Source organism: Oncorhynchus keta, unplaced genomic scaffold (genome assembly GCF_023373465.1).
Source record: "Oncorhynchus keta strain PuntledgeMale-10-30-2019 unplaced genomic scaffold, Oket_V2 Un_contig_2237_pilon_pilon, whole genome shotgun sequence".
NCBI classification, from domain to species: Eukaryota; Metazoa; Chordata; class Actinopteri; order Salmoniformes; family Salmonidae; genus Oncorhynchus; species Oncorhynchus keta.
Genome location: NW_026282881.1, coordinates 40,292 through 62,424, shown reverse-complemented (window position 1 = coordinate 62,424; position 22,133 = coordinate 40,292). Strand labels below are relative to the sequence as shown.

Genomic DNA, 22,133 nt, shown 5'->3' with positions numbered 1-22,133 from the left:
TAGGTTACATGATGAACTGATTGAATGCTAATTGCCCCTAGGTCAATATGTATTGACTTTCCAACGGGTGGTGTTTGTGTGTGTGTGTGTGTGTGTGTGTGTGTGTGTGTGTGTGTGTGTGTGTGTGTGTGTGTGTGTGTGTGTGTGTGTGTGTGTGTGTGTGTGTGTGTGTGTGTGTGTGTGTGTGTGTGTGTGTGTGTATGTGTTTGTGTGTGCGAGTGTAACTGTGAGCCCATGGTTTTTGTTTGTGTGTGTGTGTGTGTGTGTGTGTGTGTGTGTGTGTGTGTGTGTGTGTGTGTGTGTGTGTGTGTGTGTGTGTGTGTGTGTGTGTGTGTGTGTGTGTGTGTGTGTGTGTGTGTGTGTGTGTGTGTGTGTGTGTGTGTGCGAGTGTAACTGTGAGCCCATGCTTTTTGTTTGTGTGTGTGTGTGTGTGTGTGTGTCTGCGTGCGTGCGTGCGTGCGCATAATGCCTTGTGTATGTCTGTGTTTGCATGATGTGGGTGTATGCTTGCGTCTGCCACTGTGTGAGTGGAAGTGTTTGTGGTGTGCTGATGAGCCGTTTCTTTCTTCCTGTCTGTCTCCTCTTCTTCTCTTCATTTGCATGGCGGTGATGTGGCAGAGGAATGGGCTGACACTGGAGGTTTTTATAGGCCCATCAGGAGAGAGATGGAGGGAGAGGGAGTGATAGAAGAGAAGGGGGAAAGAGAGGGGTTACATGTTGGCGTAGCAGACAGTAATATCTTCGCTTAGCAAGTGCTTTTTTGGACCGCTTCTTGGATTTGACTCAAGTTTCCTAATTTAGACAATATTTACATACATTAACCCACAACACTCTGGTCATCAATGCACTCCTGCTCATCTACAAGGCCGTACAGTGATACAATCAAAAAATAAGAACACTCTGTGACAGATTATACTTGCCTTGGGCAGCCCTCTTCAATTCAGTTCAATTTAACTGTCATGTGAGTGTAGAATGAAACCAACCAGTCTATGCTACAGTCATAGTACCTCTAAAAGAAAAACCAGGCTATGACCCACCCTATGTTCATCTGTTCCACTGATACTGTGTAAGGAATGAAGGGACAATCCCTACAATATGCTACAGCCATAGAGCACCAATGCTATAAGGAGTGCAGGGTTAGCCCTGGTCTGCTGCTATGTTGGAATCAGTGTGTCTGTATAGGCTGAAGGCTGTAGGGGAGAAACAGGCATTATTCCCTGTCTAATTCTCTGATAATGTCCTCCCATCCGCATGGATGCGCCTGAAAGGCCCAGCCCAAATAACCTCTCCCCCCGCCCTAGTAGTGGTGTCTGTGTGTCTGCCCGGGGGGCTGGTATGGAGGAGGGAGGGATAAGTTACATGGTTGTTTTGTCCCAGAGTGAGGATCTCTTTCCAGGCTTTTCTCTTCAAGACAGGCTGTGTTGTCTTGCTTTTATCCTATTTTCTAACCCCCTGGTTTAAATGGAACCTTTATTTAACTAGGCAAGTCAGTTAAGAACAAATTCTTATTTACAATAACGGTCTACACCGGCCAAAACCGGACGACGCTGGGCCAATTGTGCTTTGCCCTATGGGACTCCCAATCACGGCCTGTTGTGATACAGCCTGGAATCGTCTGTAATAACGCCTCTAGCACTGAGATGTAGTGTCTTAGAATGTTGCACCACTCGGGAGGCCTTTACCAAAGACTGTCCAGCTGCTCTACTAAATAAAGACTGTCCAGCTGCTCTACTAAGACTGTCCAGCCGCTCTACTAAAGACTAACCAGCTGCTCTACTAAGACTGTCCAGCTGCTCTACTAAAGACTAGCCAGCTGCTCTACTAAAGACTGTCCAGCTGCTCTACTAAGACTATGCAGCTGCTCTACTAAGACTATGCAGCTGCTCTACTAAAGAATGTCCAGCTGCTCTACTAAGACTGTCCAGCTGCTCTACTAAAGACTAACCAGCTGCTCTACTAAGACTATGCAGCTGCTCTACTAAGACTAACCAGCTGCTCTACTAAGACTAACCATCTGCTCTACTAAGACTATGCAGCTGCTCTACTAAGACTATGCAGCTGCTCTACTAATACTATACAGCTGCTCTACTAAGACTATACAGCTGCTCTACTAAGACTATGTGGCTGCTCTACTAACACTATACAGCTGCTCTACTAAGACTATCCAGCTGCTCTACTAAAGACTGTCCAGCTGCTCTACTAAAGACTGTCCAGCTGCTCTACTAAAGATTAACCAGCTGCTCTACTAAGGCTGTCCAGCTGCTCTACTAAAGACTGTCCAGCTGCTCTACTAAAGACTGTCCAGCTGCTCTACTAAAGACTAACCAGCTGCTCTACTAAGACTGTCCAGCTGCTCTACTAAAGACTATCCAGCTGCCCTCCAAACAACTGTCCAGCTGTTCTGCTAAGACTATGCAGCTGCTCTACGAAGACTATGCAGCTGCTCTACTAAGACTAACCAGCTGCTCTACTAAAACTGTCCAGCTGCTCTACTAAAGACTGTCCAGCTGCTCTACTAAAGACTGTCCAGCTGCTCTACTAAAGACTAACCAGCTGCTCTACTAAGACTGTCCAGCTGCTCTACTAAGACTATACAGCTGCTCTACTAAGACTATAGAGCTGCTCTACTAAGACTATGTGGCTGCTCTACTAAGACTATACAGCTGCTCTACTAAGATTATGCAGCTGCTCTACTAAGAGTATACAGCTGCTCTACTAAGACTTTCCAGCTGCTCTACAAAAGACTGTCCAGCTGCTCTACTAAAGACTAACCAGCTGCTCTACTAAGACTGTCCAGCTGCTCTACTAAAGACTAAGCAGGTAATCTACTAAAACTGTCCAGCTGCTCTACTAAAGATTAACCAGCTGCTCTACGAAGGCTGTCCAGCTGCTCTACTAAAGACTATCCAGCTGCTCTACTAAAGACTAACCAGCTGCTCTACTAAGACTGTCCAGCTGCTCTACTAAAGACTATCCAGCTACTCTACTAAAGACTGTCCAGCTGTTCTACTAAGACTATGCAGCTGCTCTACTAAGACTATGCAGCTGCTCTACTAAGACTAACCAGCTGCTCTACCAAGACTATACAGCTGCTCTATTAAGACTATACAGCTGCTCTATTAAGACTATGTGGCTGCTCTACTAAGACTATACAGCTGCTCTACTAAGACTATGCGGCTGCTCTACTAAGAGTATACAGCTGCTCTACTAAGACTATCCAGCTGCTCTACTAAAGACTGTCCAGCTGCTCTACTAAAGATTAACCAGCTGCTCTACTAAGACTGTCCAGCTGCTCTACTAAAGACTGTCCAGCTGCTCTACTAAACACTGTCCAGCTGCTCTACTAAATACTAACCAGCTGCTCTACTAAGACTGTCCAGCTGCTCTACTAAGACTATGCAGCTGCTCTACTAAGACTATCCAGCTGCTCTACTAAAGACTAACCAGCTGCTCTACTAAGACTGTCCAGCTGCTCTACTAAGACTGTGCAGCTGCTCTACTAAGACTATCCAGCTGCTCTACTAAAGACTAACCAGCTGCTCTACTAAGACTGTCCAGCTGCTCTACTAAAGACTGTCCAGCTGCTCTACTAAATACTAACCAGCTGCTCTACTAAGACTGTCCAGCTGCTCTACTAAGACTATCCAGCTGCTCTACTAAAGACTGTCCAGCTGCTTTACTAAAGACTATCCAGCTGCTCTACTAAGACTATACAGCTGCTTTACTAAAGACTATCCAGCTGCTTAACTAAAGACTTTCCAGCTGCTCTACTAAAGACTGTCCAGCTGCTTTACTAAAGACTATCCAGCTGCTCTACTAAGACTGTCCAGCTGCTCTACTAAAGACTGTCCAGCTGCTCTACTAAGACTGTCCAGCTGCTCTACTAAGACTATCCAGCTGCTCTACTAAGACTTTCCAGCTGCTCTACTAAAGACTGTCCAGCTGCTTTACTAAAGACTATCCAGCTGCTTAACTAAAGACTATCCAGCTGATTTTAGGAACCGTATACATGTTGACAAGAATCGCTATAGGTATGTAGTATAGACTCTCTCTCGCCCTCTGTTGGTCAGTTGTAGGTTGTAACCCACCCAAACGTATATGCACAACTTTGATTCAGAAATAACTTGTGATATGGACTTGCCAACTATTCAAGTGTGGTAAGAGCACAATAGTACAGTATAGTACAGTACATTACAATATATTACTGTATAGTACAGTATAGGCACCATACAGTACAGGTACTGTATAGTACAGTATAGTACAGTACAGTATAGGTAAAGTATAGTACAGTACAGTATAGTGCAGTACAGTATAGGTACAGCACAGTATAGGTACAGTATAGTACAGTACAGTATAGGTATAGTACAGTACAGTATAGGTACAGTATAGTGCAGTACAGTATAGTGCAGTACAGTATAGTGCAGTACAGTATAGGTACAGTATAGTGCAGTACAGTATAGGTACAATATAGTGCAGTACAGTGTAGTATAGGTCCAGTATAGTGCAGTACAGTATAGGTACAGTATAGTGCAGTACAGTATAGTACAGTACAGGTACAGTATAGTACAGTACAGTATAGTGCAGTACAGTATAGGTACAGTATAGTGCAGTATAGTACAGTATAGGTACAGTACAGTGTAGTACAGTATAGCACATTACAGTATATTACTGTATAGTACAGTATTGTTTAAAATATATATATATATATATATATTTTACCTTTATTTATACAGGTTTTTTCTCATTGAGATAATATCTATTTTCCAAGAGAGACCTGGTCCAATAGCAGCAGGGGAAACAACGTGTCAGACAAAACAACTTACATACACTAACACAACATTAAACAACTATAAACACACATACAGTACAACAATTACATATTACGGTACATTAAAAATACAAACATATTGACTAAAAACAGCTGGCCTAAAAACAATTACACTCTTCTATGATATATACACATCGATCAAGTGTTTAAACTCCACCAACTAAACCTGATCATCACATTTTAAAATGTTCAGGAGAGAATTCCAGGACCACGGTGCTAAGTAACTAAAACTATTTCTACCATGACCTGTTCTAATTGTTGGTACTGTTAGAAGCAAATCAGAATGGGACCGTAATTTATATTTATTTACTGACCTGACTAAAAAAGAACAGAGATACAATGGCATTTTACCCAATATGGCCTTTATAAATCAGTGTATACCAGTATTTAAGCCTACGCAGGGTCAATGACGACCAGCCAACAGCACTGTAGAGATCCCAATGATGTGTTAGACGTTTCTGATTGGTAATGAACCTGAGGGCTGCATGATACACTGAATCAAGTGCTCTCAGGATAGTGGTTGAGGCCTGCATATATATAACATCACTAAAATCTAAAACCGACAGTAATGTACATCGTACCATCTCCTTCTTGGCCTCAAAAGAAAAACAAGCCTTATGCCGGTAATAAAATCCTATTTTCAGCTTGAGCTTCCATATCAAGTTCTCTACATGCACAGTGAAGCTCAGCTTATCATCAACCCACACACCCAAATATTTGTACACTTTAACTTGCTCTATAGTATGTCCAGCCAATGTAGCAATGACATGATTTGTAACATGCCTGGCATTTTAAAATACCATGCATTTTGTTTTACCCGAATTTAGAATAAGCTTTAAATCATACAGATTCTGTTGTATGATGTTAAATGCCCTTTTATGCATTTTCAAAAGCTAAAGATAAACTACTACCACTTGAATAAAGAACAGTATCATCTGCATAAAAATGAACATCCGCTGTTTCAATAAGATCCCCAATGTTGTTGATATACAAAATGAACAGCAGTGGGCCCAAAATAGAACCTTGCGGAACACCTGAGCACACCTCTATGGACTCAGATATACAACCATCCTCCATTACACATTGTGTACGATTTGATAGGTAATTTATAAATCTAGAGCATGACCAGTAATTCCACATTTTATGTACTGTACTATACTGAACTGTACTGTACTATACTATACGGTATAGGTACCGTATAGTATAGTACAGTATAGTACAGTACAGTATAGGTACAGTGTAGTATAATACAGTATAGTACAGTATATTAGAGAATAGTACATTATAGTACAGTACATGCACAGTATAGTATAGTAAAGTATGTTTTGCTAAGAGTGCGCAATTAGGGCATATGCCAACAGGGTAGCAGGGTGTTTTTATGGTTCTGGTATAAGGGTGGCTGCAAGGCTGTGATATGGGCTTGGCTGGTAATTCTGTGGTACTGGCTACGGTGGCAGTGTGTGTGAATGCCATCCAGCCAGACGGATAGTGACAGAGAGACAGAGACTGCACCCTGGGGGCAGACAGTCAGTCAGCAAACCAGCCAGACCCACTGGACAGACTGTGTGACCACTCAGGCACAATGGCACAGCTCTGGCAAATCTATGCTGTGACCTGGATTTCCCCCCACTGTGCTATGCTCTGTGTGTGTTGTCTGTGTTTGTGTGCGTGTGTTCTCCTACACAACATCAGTGTGTGTGTGTGTGTGTGTGTGTGTGTGTGTGTGTGTGTGTGTGTGTGTGTGTGTGTGTGTGTGTGTGTGTGTGTGTGTGTGTGTGTGTGTGTGTGTGTGTGTGTGTGTGTGTGTGTGTTCCTCTACATCTGCTAAGTAAAGCCTTGGGGCTGTGAAATTGCTCCTTCATCAGTAAATGGCATTAATATGCATCCCTTCAGCCTGCGCTAGCCCAGCTTTGTTAGGAGAGTTTAGGCTCTTTTAGAAAGGAAAACTGAGCTGTCATCTAAAGGCCCAGACAGCTTCCCCCTGCCCTGCTTTACACTCTGCAGACATCTGTGTTGTTGAGAATAACTTTGACTGTGGTAATGATGGCTTGCACTGCAGAGGAGAAGCTTTTAGCCTGGCTGGGCTGCGTAGAACGGGTTTGATTCCACTGGACTGCTGTATTGTATAGTGCCTGTGGGGTTGGTTATTGAGCCAACTGTTAAATGGATGTTATGTTTACTGTCTTTGTACTTAGGGTTAGTCGTTTTCCTGACCAACTGTCCTGGAAAGCCCTGGGCCCTGATCACAGTGGATAGTTAAATAATACATTATCAAATGTTCCGTTAAAGCAATAGTTCACCCCAAAATCAAACTGAGCATAAAAGTGAGTGGCGGTTGTGTCACGGCCGTTTAAAGATGGATTGGGACAAAGGGCAGCGTGGTAGGCGTACATTTTTTTATTTATTTAAATGACACCGAAAAACAAACAAAATACGAATGTAAAGCTGCATGCAGTGCAGAAAGCAACTACACACAATCAAGATCCCACAATCTAAGGTGGGTGTCACGGACCAAAATGCAGCGTGGTTATAGTTCATGGTTCTTTAATCAGAAAACACAAACCTGAACAAACTACAAAACAATAAACGTGAAAACCGTAACAGTCCTAACTGGTGCATAAAACACAAAGACAGGAAACAATCACCCACAAAATACCCAAAGAATATGGCTGCCTAAATATGGCTCCCAATCAGAAACAACAATAAACACCTGCCTCTGATTGAGAACCAATCCAGGCAACCATAGACTTACCTAGACAACTAAACTGAACACAACCCCATAAATCTACAAAAAACCCTAGACAAGACAAAACACATAAATCACCCATATCACACCCCGGCCTAACCAAAATAATAAAGAAAACAAAGATAACTAAGGCCAGGGCGTGACAGTGGGAAAGGGCTGCTTATTTATGATCCACAATCAGAGACAATGATAAACAGCTGCCTCTGATTGGGAACCATACTAGGCCAACAAAGAAATACAAACATAGATTTGCCCACCCAAGTCACACCCTGACCGAACCAAATAGAGAATTAAAAAGGCTCTCTAAGGTCAGGGCGTGACAAGTTGTATGAGTGAGAGTCCATGAAAATGGCTGGCATACTTAGGTTTTTATAGAGAACTATCCCTTTAACAGCTATCCCTTTGTATCCTTGACAACCCTTGAAAAGTGCTGACAGGGTGTTGCCCTAGTGCTGTTGCCCTATCATATGGCATATGGTTTCTACCTCTCTCTCTTTAATTGGTTGGTAATTATGATCTTCCTGGCTGTCATTTCCACTGATTGGTTGGTTTCTAATAATCTCTTCCTGGTTGTCGTTAACAGAACCAACAGCCAGCTGGTGGCCTTCCTGTCCAAGTACAGAGACATGAACTTCATCAAGTCCCACGGCAGAGACAACGCCAGGTGAGATCTAACAAGCACACGCACACACACTGATAAATACACACCCACATACAGGTGCACACACACACACACACACTAGCATGATACAGACACATTAAAACACATTCACTTATTCGTATTCTCACTCATTCCCACCAGTGGCGGTCGGTGCCGTTTGAGATGAGGGAGAAAAAATGACATTTTATGAGCATGACCTTATATCTATTACAGCATATTAGATCACTGTCATTTATATTCCATTCACCCAGTTCAATGTAACATTGATAGGTTTCGGTTACTAAATGATACACGAATTGTATCAACCCATCATGAGGTTGCTACAGACTAGTCTATGAATGAAAGTTTACAACGTACAGTACCATTCAAAAGTGTGGACACACTTACTCATTCCAGGGTTTTTCTTTATTTGTACTATTTTCTACATTGTAGAATAATAGTGAAGACATCAAAACTATGAAATAACACATATGGAATCATGTAGTAACCAAAACAGTGTTAAACAAATCAAAATATATTTTATATTTGAGATTCTTCAAGTAGCCACCCTTTGCATTGATGACAGCTTTGAATACTCTTGGAGAGTGAGGGGCAGGTCGAGAAAGAAATTTGAGGAATCAAGGCGACAGACAGTGACACATTCAATACCGCCTTGCACATTCTTGCCTGCATCTAGTTGATCTAGGGTGTAATCATTAGTCCAAACGGTTGAAAACAAGATTTTCTATTGGAAAAATTCAGGTAACGTTTTTCAACAGACTCGGTTCACTTTCATAGCAGCCACATACAAACAGCATGGTCACTTCCTTCTCATACCTACACGCTCTCCTCCTCTCACCTGTTCCCTTTGCTTGTGGACTTCAGTGCATCACACTGGTTGTGACCAGGCGACAAAACCTTTCCAAGCCAAACCTTCATAGCATAACCCTTAAACACAGCCTACATTGTTGTCACCATTTTAGCTAACGTCATAACTTAGTCAACATAGCTACTAAAACTAACGCGTTAGTAAACCCGCTACAATCATGCATTACTGTGTGTACAGTCAGCAAACAGTTTAGCAGTTACACCGGCGGCCCCGGTGGCAATAAATTATTCAAACCAAACACTTACCTTGACTTGGAAAAGTTCCAGTGTTGGATAGCCATAGCCAGCTGGCTAACATGACAAAGGTTTCTGTACCAAATATTAAGTTCTGCTTTTCTGATGTATAAAATACTTATGTCATGCAATATTTTGATTTTTGTCTTAGATTCCGTCTCTCACAGTTGAAGTGTATCTATGATAAAAGATTACAGACCTCGACATTCTTTGTAAGTAGGAAAACCTGCAAAATAGGCAGTGTATCAAATACTTGTTCCCCCCACTGTATGTGAAAGTGAAAGTGAAAAAAACACAATGAATAGCTAGCTCTCTCTCTCTTGCTTCTCCTTCATTTTTGAAGAAATCAATTTGTTCAAAACTGCTCAAATATTGTCTTTCTCTCTTTGAGTCAACTACTTACCACATTTTATGCAGTGCTAGCTAGCTGTAGCTTATGCTTTCAGCACTAGATTCATTCTCTGGTCCTTTAAATGAGTGGACAACATATCAGTTCATACTGCAAAAGCTTGGAGCTAAGTTGGAGGACGTCCTCCGGAAGTTGTCATAAGTAATGTGTCCATGGAAGGGGGTGAGAACCATGAGCCTCCTAGGTTTTGTATTGAAGTCAATGTACCGAGAGGAGGACAGAAGGTAGCTGTCCTCCGGCTACACCATGGTGCTTCCCTACAGAGTGCTGTTGAGGCTCCTGTAAACCTTCATTGCAAAACAGTCTGTTTTTAAGATAAAACTATACTAAACATATTCACGTCACCAAATAATTTATTAAAAGGATCACTTTTAATATCTCACTATATTACAATTTAAAAAAATAAAATTCACTGAGGAGGAGGTCCTCCCCTTCCTCCTCCTCCTCCTCCACTGTTACACACACACACACACACCCTCCTTGCCCCAGCTCGGTGACTGAGTCATAATCCAATTAGGCTCCATCTGTAGCTTTATTAATTAACCTTCCCTTGTTGCCGTTGCGAGGTGCTGCCTGCCAGCCAGCCCTGCCCCCGGCCTGCTCCATGCCCTATCACGCTACTAAATAACATGCCAATCACTGGAACACACACACACACACAAACACACACACACACTGACACCAATCACAATCTGGCTGCCTGTCGTGCTGTGCCATGGCGTGTGCGTGTGTGTGTGTGTGCCAGGAGTTAGACAGGCTTGACTGAATAAAACCACTACTGGCATGAGATAGGATGGATAGTGGATTAATTAAGGTTGTTCCTATATACAGTGTAAAGAAAAAGTATGTGAATCCTTTGGAAATACCTGGATTTCTGCATAAATTGGTCCTAAAATTCATCTAGGTCACAACAATAGACAAACACAGTCTGCTTAAACTAATAACACACAAACAATTATATGTTTTCATGTCTTTATTGAACACACTGTGTAAACTTTCACAGTGCAGGGTCGAAAAAGTTTGTGAACCCTTGGCCCTCCTTTGCAATAACCTCAACCAAACATTTTCTGTAGTTGCGGATCACACCTGCCCAACGGTCAGGAGGAATTTTTGACCATTCCTCTTTACAAAACTGTTTCAGTTCAGCAATATTATTGGATTGTCTGGTGTGAACTGCTCTCTTGAGGTCATGCCACAGCATTTTAAATGGGGTTGAGGTCAGTACTCTGACTGGGCCACTCCAGAAGGCGTATTTTCTTCTGTTGAAGCCTTTCTCTTGTTGATTTACTTCTGTGTTTTGGGTCGTTGTCCTGTTGCGTCACCCAACTTCTGTTGTGCTTCAATTGGTGGACAGATAGCCTAACATTCTCCTGTAAAATGTCTTGATAAACTTGCAAATTATTTTTTCCGTCAATGATAGCAAGCTGTCCAGGCCCTGAGGCAGCATAGCAGCTCCAAACCATGATGCTCCCTCCACCATACTTTACAGTTGGGATGAGGTTTTGATGTTGGTGTGCTCTGCTGTGACTTTTTTCCTCCACACATAGTGTTGTGTGTTCCTTCCAAACAACTCAACTGTAGTTTCATCTGCCCACAGAATATTTAGCCTGTGGAACATCTAGGTGCTCTTTTGCAAACTTCAGACAATGTTTATTTTGGACAGCAGAGGCTTCTTCCGTGGTGCCTCCCATGACCACCATTCTTGTTTAGTGTTTGTTTAATGTTAGCATGTTCCAGAGATTTCTGTAAGTCTATGGTGGACACTCTAGGATTCTTCTTAACCTCATTGAGCATTCTGCACTGTGCTCTTGCAGTCATCTTTGCAGGACGGACATTCCTAGGGAGAGTAGCAACAGTGCAGAACTTTCTCCATTTATAGACAATTTGTCTTCCCGTGGTTTTTTAAACGTTTTTTAGAGATACTTTTGTAACCCTTTCCAGCTTTATGCAAGTCAACAATTCTTAATCGTAGGTCTTCTGAGATCTCTTTTGTTTGAGACATGGTTCACATCAGGCAATGCTTCTCTGAATAGCAAACTCAAATTTTGTGAGTGTTTTTTACAGGGCATCTCTAAGCAACATCTCCAATCTCGTCTCATTGATTGGACTCCAGGTTAGCTGACTCCTGACTCCAGTTATCTTTTGGGGAAGTCATTAGCCTATGGGGTTCACATACGTTTTCCAACCTACACTGTGAAAGTTTCAATGATGTATTCAATATAGACAAGAAAAAGACAATAATTGGTGTGTTATTAGTTTAAGAACACTGTGTGTGTGTCTATTGTTGTGACTTAGATGAAGATCAGATCAAATTTAATGACCAAATGATGCAGAAATCCAGATAATTCCATACTTTTTCTTCCCACACGTTTCCTTCCCACTGTAGCTGTTTCTATAGGAATCAGATGGTGGTGTATACAGGTTCTACAAGTGTGTTTCTGTGGTGGATAGCAGCTGGCTTTAAGACCTTCAAGGACTTCAAGGAAACAGTCTGTTTGACCTGAACTTGACACCTACTGCAACACTTGGTGCTTCACATGAGTCACACGTTGTTAGTGTGTGAGGGACACGTGTAGAGGGTGTTATTCTCTCCCTATGCTCTCTCAAAGCTACTAGCAGGGTATACTGAGTGTATACCCTGAAGGGAAATTGGTGAACATTGAAAATACAATCATGTTTCCCAAACAACATATACTAACCACGAGGGTATATGGAACTTTGTTTGTAAATGTTGATAAACATGATGTTTTGTTTGTATGCATTTCTGTAAACAGCAGCAGTGAGAGATGGACTATGTTGCCATACGTTCTATATGTTTTTTAGTTTTTTAATTGCCCTTGCTTTCTCCCAGTCTCTGGAAAAAGAGGTTCCTCAAGAGACCATCTGGTTAAATAAAGGACCGATTAAGCAAAAATAAGTGTATATAGTTGAGTGTAACATAAGTTTATATAAATCAAATCAAGTTAGTGGTTTTGTGTAAAAGAATCCAACTTTACCATGTTTGTGTGGTTGTGTGTTTGTGGTCGCTCTAGGTTTAACCATGGTCATGTGTTTTTGGTCAACCAGGTTTATCCGCAAACAAGGTCTGGACCGGCTTTTCTTTGAGTGCGACACCCACATGTGGCGACTTGGCGACCGCAAAATCCCAGAAGGCATTTCTGTTGACGGCGGTTCTGATTGGTTCCTGCTCAATCGTCCATTCGTGGAGTACGTTATAAACTCCCAAGACGACCTGGTCACCAACATGAAGCGCTTCTATACCTACACACTGCTGCCCGCCGAGGTAAGACCACAGTATGCACACAAAAACACACACACGCACATACAACTATATACTTCTGCTCGACACACCTAGACACAGCAGTCCTAAGGACACTCACCACGTAAGGGCGTGAGGAGATGGTTTGAGGAACAGGAGATGATTGTGGTTAAGTGTTCCAGGTGTCCACGTCATCCTTCATTCTCCTCTCCTCCGCCTACACTACACTTCACCCACTCTCTCTCTCTCTCTCTCTCTCTCTCTCTCTCTCTCTCTCTCTCTCTCTCTCTCTTTTCTTCCTCTCTCTCTCTCTCTCTCTCTCTCTCTTCCTCTCTCTCTCTCTCTCTCTCTCTCTCTCTCTCTCTCTCTCTCTCTCTCTCTCTCTCTCTCCTCTCTCTCTCTCTCTCTCTCTCTCTCTCTCTCTCTCTCTCTCTCTCTCTCTCTCTCTCTCTCTCTCTCTCTCTCTCTCTCCTCAGTCGTTCTTCCATACGGTGCTGGAGAACAGTGCTCACTGTGAGAGCATGGTGGACAACAACCTGCGCATTACGAACTGGAACAGGAAGCTGGGCTGTAAGTGTCAGTACAAACACATAGTGGACTGGTGCGGCTGCTCCCCCAACGACTTTAAACCTGCCGACTTTCACCGCTTCCAGGTGAGACATGGTATCACACACACACACACACACGTACGTGCATGTACACACACATAAAAATACAGTATAAACACACATCTCTCTCACATATTTCTCTCTCTCACGCGCACACTTTTCTCTCTCTCTCTCAAACACACACACTTTCCTCTCTCTCTCTCTCTCTCTCTCTCTCAAACACACACACTTGTCTCTCTCTCAAACACACACACTTTCCTCTCTCCCTCTCTCTCTCTCTCTCTCTCTCTCTCCTCTCTCTCTCAAACACACACACTTCCCTCTCTCTCTCTCTCTCTCTCTCTCTCTCTCAAACACACACACTTGAATACCTTCAAAGTCATAGTGCTGACCTAACTAGTCTCTATGCCAGCTTGCTGCCCTCTGCCTAGTCTACTGTCTGGCCTTGTTGGCTGCCAACCCTAATGCCAACCCTGACTCTGGCTCTCTGGCTCTCCCTTGGAATTCTGGCGAGACTGGAGCACACTGACAGTATTATTACAGTATAAAATGCCTAGGAACCGTGTGTGTGTGTGTGTGTGTGTGTGTGTGTGTGTGTGTGTGTGTGTGTGTGTGTGTGTGTGTGTGTGTGTGTGTGTGTGTGTGTGTGTGTGTGTGTGTGTGTGTGTGTGTGTGTGTGTGTGTGTGTGTGTGTGTGCGTGATTCATTACAGTATACAGAACACACTGGGCACAGTGCAGACCTCCTACCTTCTACCATTCAGTCCACTGTATTAATAGGACTTAATTAATATCATATCGAGTGTGGGTTTTCCACCCTCAGTAGGCTCTAGCATAGACTGACAGAGAGGCTATATTTGGGCTAGAAGCTGCTCATGATTGACTGAGGACTGTGTAGTGTCTAGTACTGGACACAGATCTAGTTCTATCTGTGGTGTAGGAGTGGGTGTCTAGTGTCCCTACTAATGGTGATGTGTGGAGGAGTCCTCTTAATCAGTCTGTGGGGGTGTTGTGTTACTTCGGTGAAGAAACTGACAGATCTGTGAGAAGGAGAAAGAAAAGAGGAGAGAAAGAAAGACAGGGCGGAGGAGATGAGGTGGAGAAGGTCTCCCGTGTTACAGACAACAGAGAGAACCTTTCATAACTAGACCCTGGACCTCGACCGACATCTTTCCACCCTCTGATTTCTCTCACCTGATGAACTGTACCTGTGAAAGTTGGGTTAATAAATCGTGTGAGGGGGCGTGAGAACCACCGCCAAGTTCCACAGTTGCTGCCCTGGTGTGAGAATGCCACCGGTTGCCAGATAAGCAACGGGTTGCCAGGTCTGGGCCCTATGGGCCATCATTATCTCTCACACTAGGAATTTACAGCAAGGTGCGCAGTGCGGGAGGAGATGAGGGTAAATAGTTTCCCCTCCCTGTCTGAGGTGTATGGAACTGAAAGGACTGGCTGTGTGTCTGCCAAGCAGCGGAGGCTGCTGAGAGAGTTCTCATGAGCTACTGTCAACCACAGCAAGAAGCAAGGGATGGAGAGGAAGAGAGGAGAAGGAAGGAAAGATGGAGATTGAGGGAGCAGGGCAAAATGTTCATGAGCTACTGCCAACCATTGCCCGCATCAGCGTGAAGCAGGGGATGGGGAGAGAGGGATAAAGATGAAGAGTGTGTGTGTGAGAGAGATGTAGAAGGATGGAGAGAGACAAGACAAAAGAGAGAGGGATGGAGAGAGAGGGATAGAGAGAGGGATGGAGGGACTGAGAGAGGGACACGGAGGGGCAGAGAGGCAGACGTAGAGAGAGATAAAGGAAGACATAGACAGAGACAAACGGAGAGAGAGAATACTATTAATCATATCCTCCACCCTTCATCCATCCATCAACCTAACACCCCACTTACACCGTGTTTTCCACAAGCACATGGAGTAGCCAGCCAAATAGACAAAGTACCCAGACACACTCCCCAGGGCTGGTGGGGGAGGGGAGTTAAGATGATGTTTCTTTTGCCGAACAAGCTCTATTTTAGGTGGACTCTGGTACATTCTAATGCTAGATTGTATTTTCAACCAGCAACTGTCAGGAAATAACACTGATATAAATAACATAGAATAATTTTGCCTTCACTGCGCCTTTAAAGAATCCTGCAAGAGTCTGCTGACTTCCACAGGCTACCAGCTTCGTTTTAAGAGGCACTTTTAAGAGGCATTTTCTCAGCTGTCTGTAGTACAGGTGTTATTGAAGAAGGAAGCAGGTGTTAAACATGGGCTTCGCTACACAGGAAGCAGCAGTTGACGACTCCATTGTCAACACTTTGATTCAATCAATAGAACTACTGTACATCTAATCATTGTGAAAAGACCATATCAAAAATAACATATAAGTATCAATAGCTTTTCAATCCGTTTTCTTTTATCATATTATGGACCAGTGTGAGACTCTCTCTCTACTAACCTACCTATTGTTCCTGTACGTACCACGAGACCATTCTATCCAATTAAGGCGCCACCAACCTGTAGTGTAAAGACATTTGACTGCAACCACAGGACACACAACACACACCCAAGTACCCGAGAGGCGGGGCAGACAGCAGACTGTCAAACCAGCGGGGTATCCCTGTCATCGCTCACTTGGTGACTGACAGGCGCCTGTCCTATCAGTAGATGGCTAGAGGATGCGTATCGTTCATTCTAGCGGGAGAGGGATCGGCAGGCCGAGCGGAAATGGAGGAAAACTCGCCTCCCTGCGGACCTGGCATCCTTTCACTCCCTCCTCTCTACATTTTCCTCCTCTGTCTCTGCTGCTAAAGCCACTTTCTACCACTCTAAATTCCAAGCATCTGCCTCTAACCCTAGGAAGCTCTTTGCCACCTTCTCCTCCCTCCTGAATCCTCCCCCTCCCTCCTCCCTCTCTGCAGATGACTTCGTCAACCATTTTGAAAAGAAGGTCGATGACATCCGATCCTCGTTTGCTAAGTCAAACGACACTGCTGGTTCTGCCCACACTGCCCTACCCTATGCTCTGACCTCTTTCTCCCCTCTCTCTCCAGATGAAATCTCGCGTCTTGTGACGGCCGGCCGCCCAACAACCTGCCCGCTTGACCCTATCCCCTCCTCTCTTTTCCAGACCATTTCCGGAGACCTTCTCCCTTACCTCACCTCGCTCATCAACTCATCCCTGACCGCTGGCTACGTCCCTCCCGTCTTCAAGAGAGCGAGAGTTGCACCCCTTCTGAAAAAACCTACACTCGATCCCTCCGATGTCAACAACTACAGACCAGTATCCCTTCTCTCTTTTCTCTCCAAAACTCTTGAGCGTGCCGTCCTTGGCCAGCTCTACCGCTATCTCTCTCAGAATGACCTTCTTGATCCAAATCAGTCAGGTTTCAAGACTAGTCATTCAACTGGAGACTGCTCTTCTCTGTATCACGGAGGCGCTCCGCACCGCTAAAGCTAACTCTCTCTCCTCTGCTCTCATCCTTCTAGACCTATCGGCTGCCTTCGATACTGTGAACCATCAGATCCTCCTCTCCACCCTCTCCGAGTTGGGCATCTCCGGCGCGGCCCACGCTTGGATTGCGTCCTACCTGACAGGTCGCTCCTACCAGGTGGCGTGGCGAGAATCTGTCTCCTCACCACGCGCTCTCACCACTGGTGTCCCCCAGGGCTCTGTTCTAGGCCCTCTCTTATTCTCGCTATACACCAAGTCACTTGGCTCTGTCATAACCTCACATGGTCTCTCCTATCATTGCTATGCAGACGACACACAATTAATCTTCTCCTTTCCCCCTTCTGATGACCAGGTGGCGAATCGCATCTCTGCATGTCTGGCAGACATATCAGTGTGGATGACGGATCACCACCTCAAGCTGAACCTCAGCAAGACGGAGCTCCTCTTCCTCCCGGGGAAAGGACTGCCCGTTCCATGATCTCGCCATCACGGTTGACAACTCCATTGTGTCCTCCTCCCAGAGCGCTAAGAACCTTGGCGTGATCCTGGACAACACCCTGACGTTCTCAACTAACATCAAGGCGGTGTCCCGTTCCTGTAGGTTCATGCTCTACAACATCCGCAGAGTACGACCCTGCCTCACACAGGAAGCGGCGCAGGTCCTAATCCAGGCACTTGTCATCTCCCGTCTTGATTACTGCAACTCGCTGTTGGCTGGGCTCCCTGCCTGTGCCATTAAACCCCTACAACTCATCCAGAACGCCGCAGCCCGTCTGGTGTTCAACCTTCCCAAGTTCTCTCACGTCACCCCGCTCCTCCGCTCTCTCCACTGGCTTCCAGTTGAAGCTCGCATCCGCTACAAGACCATGGTGCTCGCCTACGGAGCTGTGAGGGGAACGGCACCTCAGTACCTCCAGGCTCTGATCAGGCCCTACACCCAAACAAGGGCACTGCGTTCATCCACCTCTGGCCTGCTCGCCTCCCTACCACTGAGGAAGTACAGTTCCCGCTCAGCCCAGTCAAAACTGTTCGCTGCTCTGGCCCCCAATGGTGGAACAAACTCCCTCACGACGCCAGGACAGCGGAGTCAATCACCACCTTCCGGAGACACCTGAAACCCCACCTCTTCAAGGAATACCTAGGATAGGGTAAGTAAGGGTAAGTAATCCTTCTCACCCCCCCCTTCTCACCCCCAACAAGATTTAGATGCAAGTGGCTGTTCCACTGGTTGTCATAAGGTGTATGCACCAATTTGTAAGTCGCTCTGGATAAGAGCGTCTGCTAAATGACTTAAATGTAATGATGTATGTAAATGTCTGACTAGCGAATTGAAAAGTCATTTAATTGGGAAAAGTACCTGGCTGAAAATGACTGTAATTGGCTGTATAGCCGACAGGCGGCGCTAGTGGAAAACACTGCACACACCATCTTCTAGAGGAAACTCATTTACATACGCCAATTAGCCATTGTTGACATCAGCACTTATGAGCCTTCATTCATTTTTCTCCCACCTCCTTCCAGTTGTCTTTTATAGTCCCGTCTCCAGTCCCTTTCCATTTCAGTAAGTGCCTCCCACAGCCATTCAAAGCCATTTCAGTAAGTGCCTCCCACAGCCATTCAAAGCCATTTCAGTAAGTGCCTCCCACAGCCATTCAAAGCCATTTCAGTAAGTGCCTCCCACAGCCATTCAAAGCCATTTCAGTAAGTGCCTCCCACAGCCATTCAAAGCCATTTCAGTGGGCCATAAGCAAAGTAGCGGAATGCCTCTTAAAGTGTGGACGTGACACTCCTTGTTTTTCTAGCGAGAAAAGTGATGCATCCGATCACCCACACAAACCTACAGGCACACTAACCCACACGCTCTGACACTCCCTCACAAACCTACAGGCACACTAACCCACACGCTCTGACACTCCCACACAAACCTACAGGCACACTAACCCACACGCTCTGACACTCCCTCACAAACCTACAGGCACACTAACCCACACGCTCTGACACTCCCACACAAACCTACAGGCACACTAACCCACACGCTCTGACACTCCCACACAAACCTACAGGCACACTAACCCACACGCTCTGACACTCCCTCACAAACCTACAGGCACACTAACCCACACGCTCTGACACTCCCTCACAAACCTACAGGCACACTAACCCACACGCTCTGACACTCCCTCACAAACCTACAGGCACACTAACCCACACGCTCTGACACTCCCTCGCACCCACACAAACCTACAGGCACACTAACCCACACGCTCTGACACTCCCTCGCACCCACACAAACCTACAGGCACACTAACCCACACGCTCTGACACTCCCTCCCTCGCACGCACACACTCTCTCTCTCTCTCTCTCTCTCTCTCTCTCTCTCTCTCTCTCTCTCTCTCTCTCACAAACACACACACACACACACACACACATTCTCTCTCTCTCTCTCTCTCTCTCTCTCTCTCTCTCTCTCTCTCTCTCTCTCTCTCTCTCTCTCTCTCTCTCTCTCTCTCTCTCTCTCTCACAAACACACACACACATTCTCTCTCTCAAAACACACTTTCTTTAGCGAGGAACAACGATGTGATGCATCTAAAAGGTTCATCCCAAAACGCTCCTTAACAACAAGGCCCTAGTGTCACAGATAGAGTTGTTTTGGAGAGAATTCAGACTGACTCCTGAGTGTTTCATGTCTGTTGTCATGGAGATCGGCAAGCGGGGGATAGAGAGAGAGATAAAGGTAAGAAGCCAGGGAGGATTATTTTTCTCCTGTGGATTCCCTGGTGTTTCAGGAAGTACAAAGGGAACAGGAATTGTTCTTCTTCTGTGGTTTTGTCTTGTGTTTGAAAGAAGCAGCCAGCTCTGGTAGCTGACAGGGGGAAAGACGCAACCCTGAACTTTGTTGTGCGTGCGAGAGAGATGGAAGACAAGACGTGGGTACTGAGAGTTTACCAGGGTGATATGACGTGGCAGTGTATCTGCTCGTTGTCTTCTGTATGTGGGAGAGAATATTAAATCAAAGCTGCTCCACGCACACACACATGTACACACTCTTTTTTCTCTCTCTCTCTCTATCTCACTCACTCACTCACTCACTCACTCACTCACTCACTCACTCACTCACTCACCACACACACACACACATGTACACACTCTTTTTCTTATCTATCTCACTCACTCACTCACTCACTCACTCACGCACGCACGCACGCACTCACGCACGCACGCACGCACGCACGCACGCACGCACACACACACACACACACACACACACACACACACACACACACACAACCTCCCACTCACTTCCACTCCATCTCCCATTCTGCAGTCGTTCCCAGCAAGCCACCATTTCTATAATCTTCTCTATGTTTCTCTCTCCCCTTCTCTCCTTCTCCCTCCATTTCCTCACAGCAAACGTCCCGTCCTACGTTCTTCGCCAGGAAGTTTGAAGCCAGTGTTAACCAGGAGATAGTGAACCAACTGGATGGCTACCTGTTTGGACCCATGCCCCAGGGGACCCCTGGCCTCCAGGCCTACTGGGAGAGTGTGTTTGACGAGGCGGATGGGGTCGCGACCCTGAGCGACACACAGCTCACACTCTACCATGCGTTTGCTCGTCTGGGCCTGGCCAGGGCGGCAGCATCGCTGCAAGGAGATCCTAAGGATGACAGCTGCAGGTTAGTAAGCAGTCCAGTCCAGGTCACACACTGAACACATGTACACACAGTAAAAATACTTCAGTAGTTCTTTTGGGGATCTGTACTTTACTTTACTATTCATATTTTTGACTACTTTTACTTTTACTTCACTACATTCCTAAAGAAAAGGATCTACTTTTTACTCCATACATTTTCCCTGACACCCAACAGTACTCGTTACATGATAAATGCTTAGCAGGACAGGAAAAATTGTCTAATTCACGCACTTATCAAGAGAACATCTCTGGTCGTCCCTACTGACTCTGATCTTGCAGACTCACTAAACACATGCTTCGATGTCTGAATTGGAGTGTGCCCCTGGCTATCCTTAAGTACATTTTTAGAAACTAGAAAATGTGGCCAGCTGCTTTGCTAACATAAGGAATTTGAAATGATTTATACTTTTAATTTTGATACTTAAGTACATTTTAGCAATTCATTTACTTTTGATACTTAAGTATATTTAAAACCAAATACTTTTACACTTTTACTCAAGTAGTATTTTACTTTTAGTCTTTCACTTTTACTTGAGTCATTTTGTATTACGGTATCTTTACTTCTCCTCAAGTATGACGATTGGGTACTTTTTCCACCACATACAGGCATGCATATAACATGCTAACATGCACACGCACTGACACACACACACACACACGCACTGACACACACACACACACACACACACACACACACACACACACACACACACAGACACACGTACACAACAATAGTAGTATACACGCACAGAACATGAATGCACACACACACACACAGACACACGTACACAAAAATAGTAGTATACACGCACAGAACATGAATGCACACACACACACACACAGACACATGTACACAAAAATAGTAGTATACACGCACAGAACATGAATGCACACACACACACACAGACACATGTACACAAAAATAGTAGTATACACGCACAGAACATGAATGCACACACACACACACACAGACACATGTACACAAAAATAGTAGTATACACGCACAGAACATGAATGCACACACACACACACACACAGACACACGTACACAAAAATAGTAGTATACACGCACAGAACATGAATGCACACACACACACACACAGACACATGTACACAAAAATAGTAGTATACACGCACAGAACATGAATGCACACACACACACACACAGACACATGTACACAAAAATAGTAGTATACACGCACAGAACATGAATGCACACACACACACACACAGACACATGTACACAAAAATAGTAGTATACACGCACAGAACATGAATGCACACACACACACACACACCGCAGCCGTCATTCACAGCATCTTGACTGTGACACATCTCATTGTTTGAGTGAAATTCAACACTCAGTCAGAAACCTTTGTATCCTT

The 22,133-nt window shown here is 44.8% G+C and overlaps 1 pseudogene; it reads left to right on the top strand.

Annotated features, from left to right (window-relative positions):
- The window catches only part of LOC127921401 (xylosyltransferase 1-like), a 151,276-nt pseudogene that overhangs the window by 110,046 nt on the left and 19,097 nt on the right, over positions 1 to 22,133 (top strand).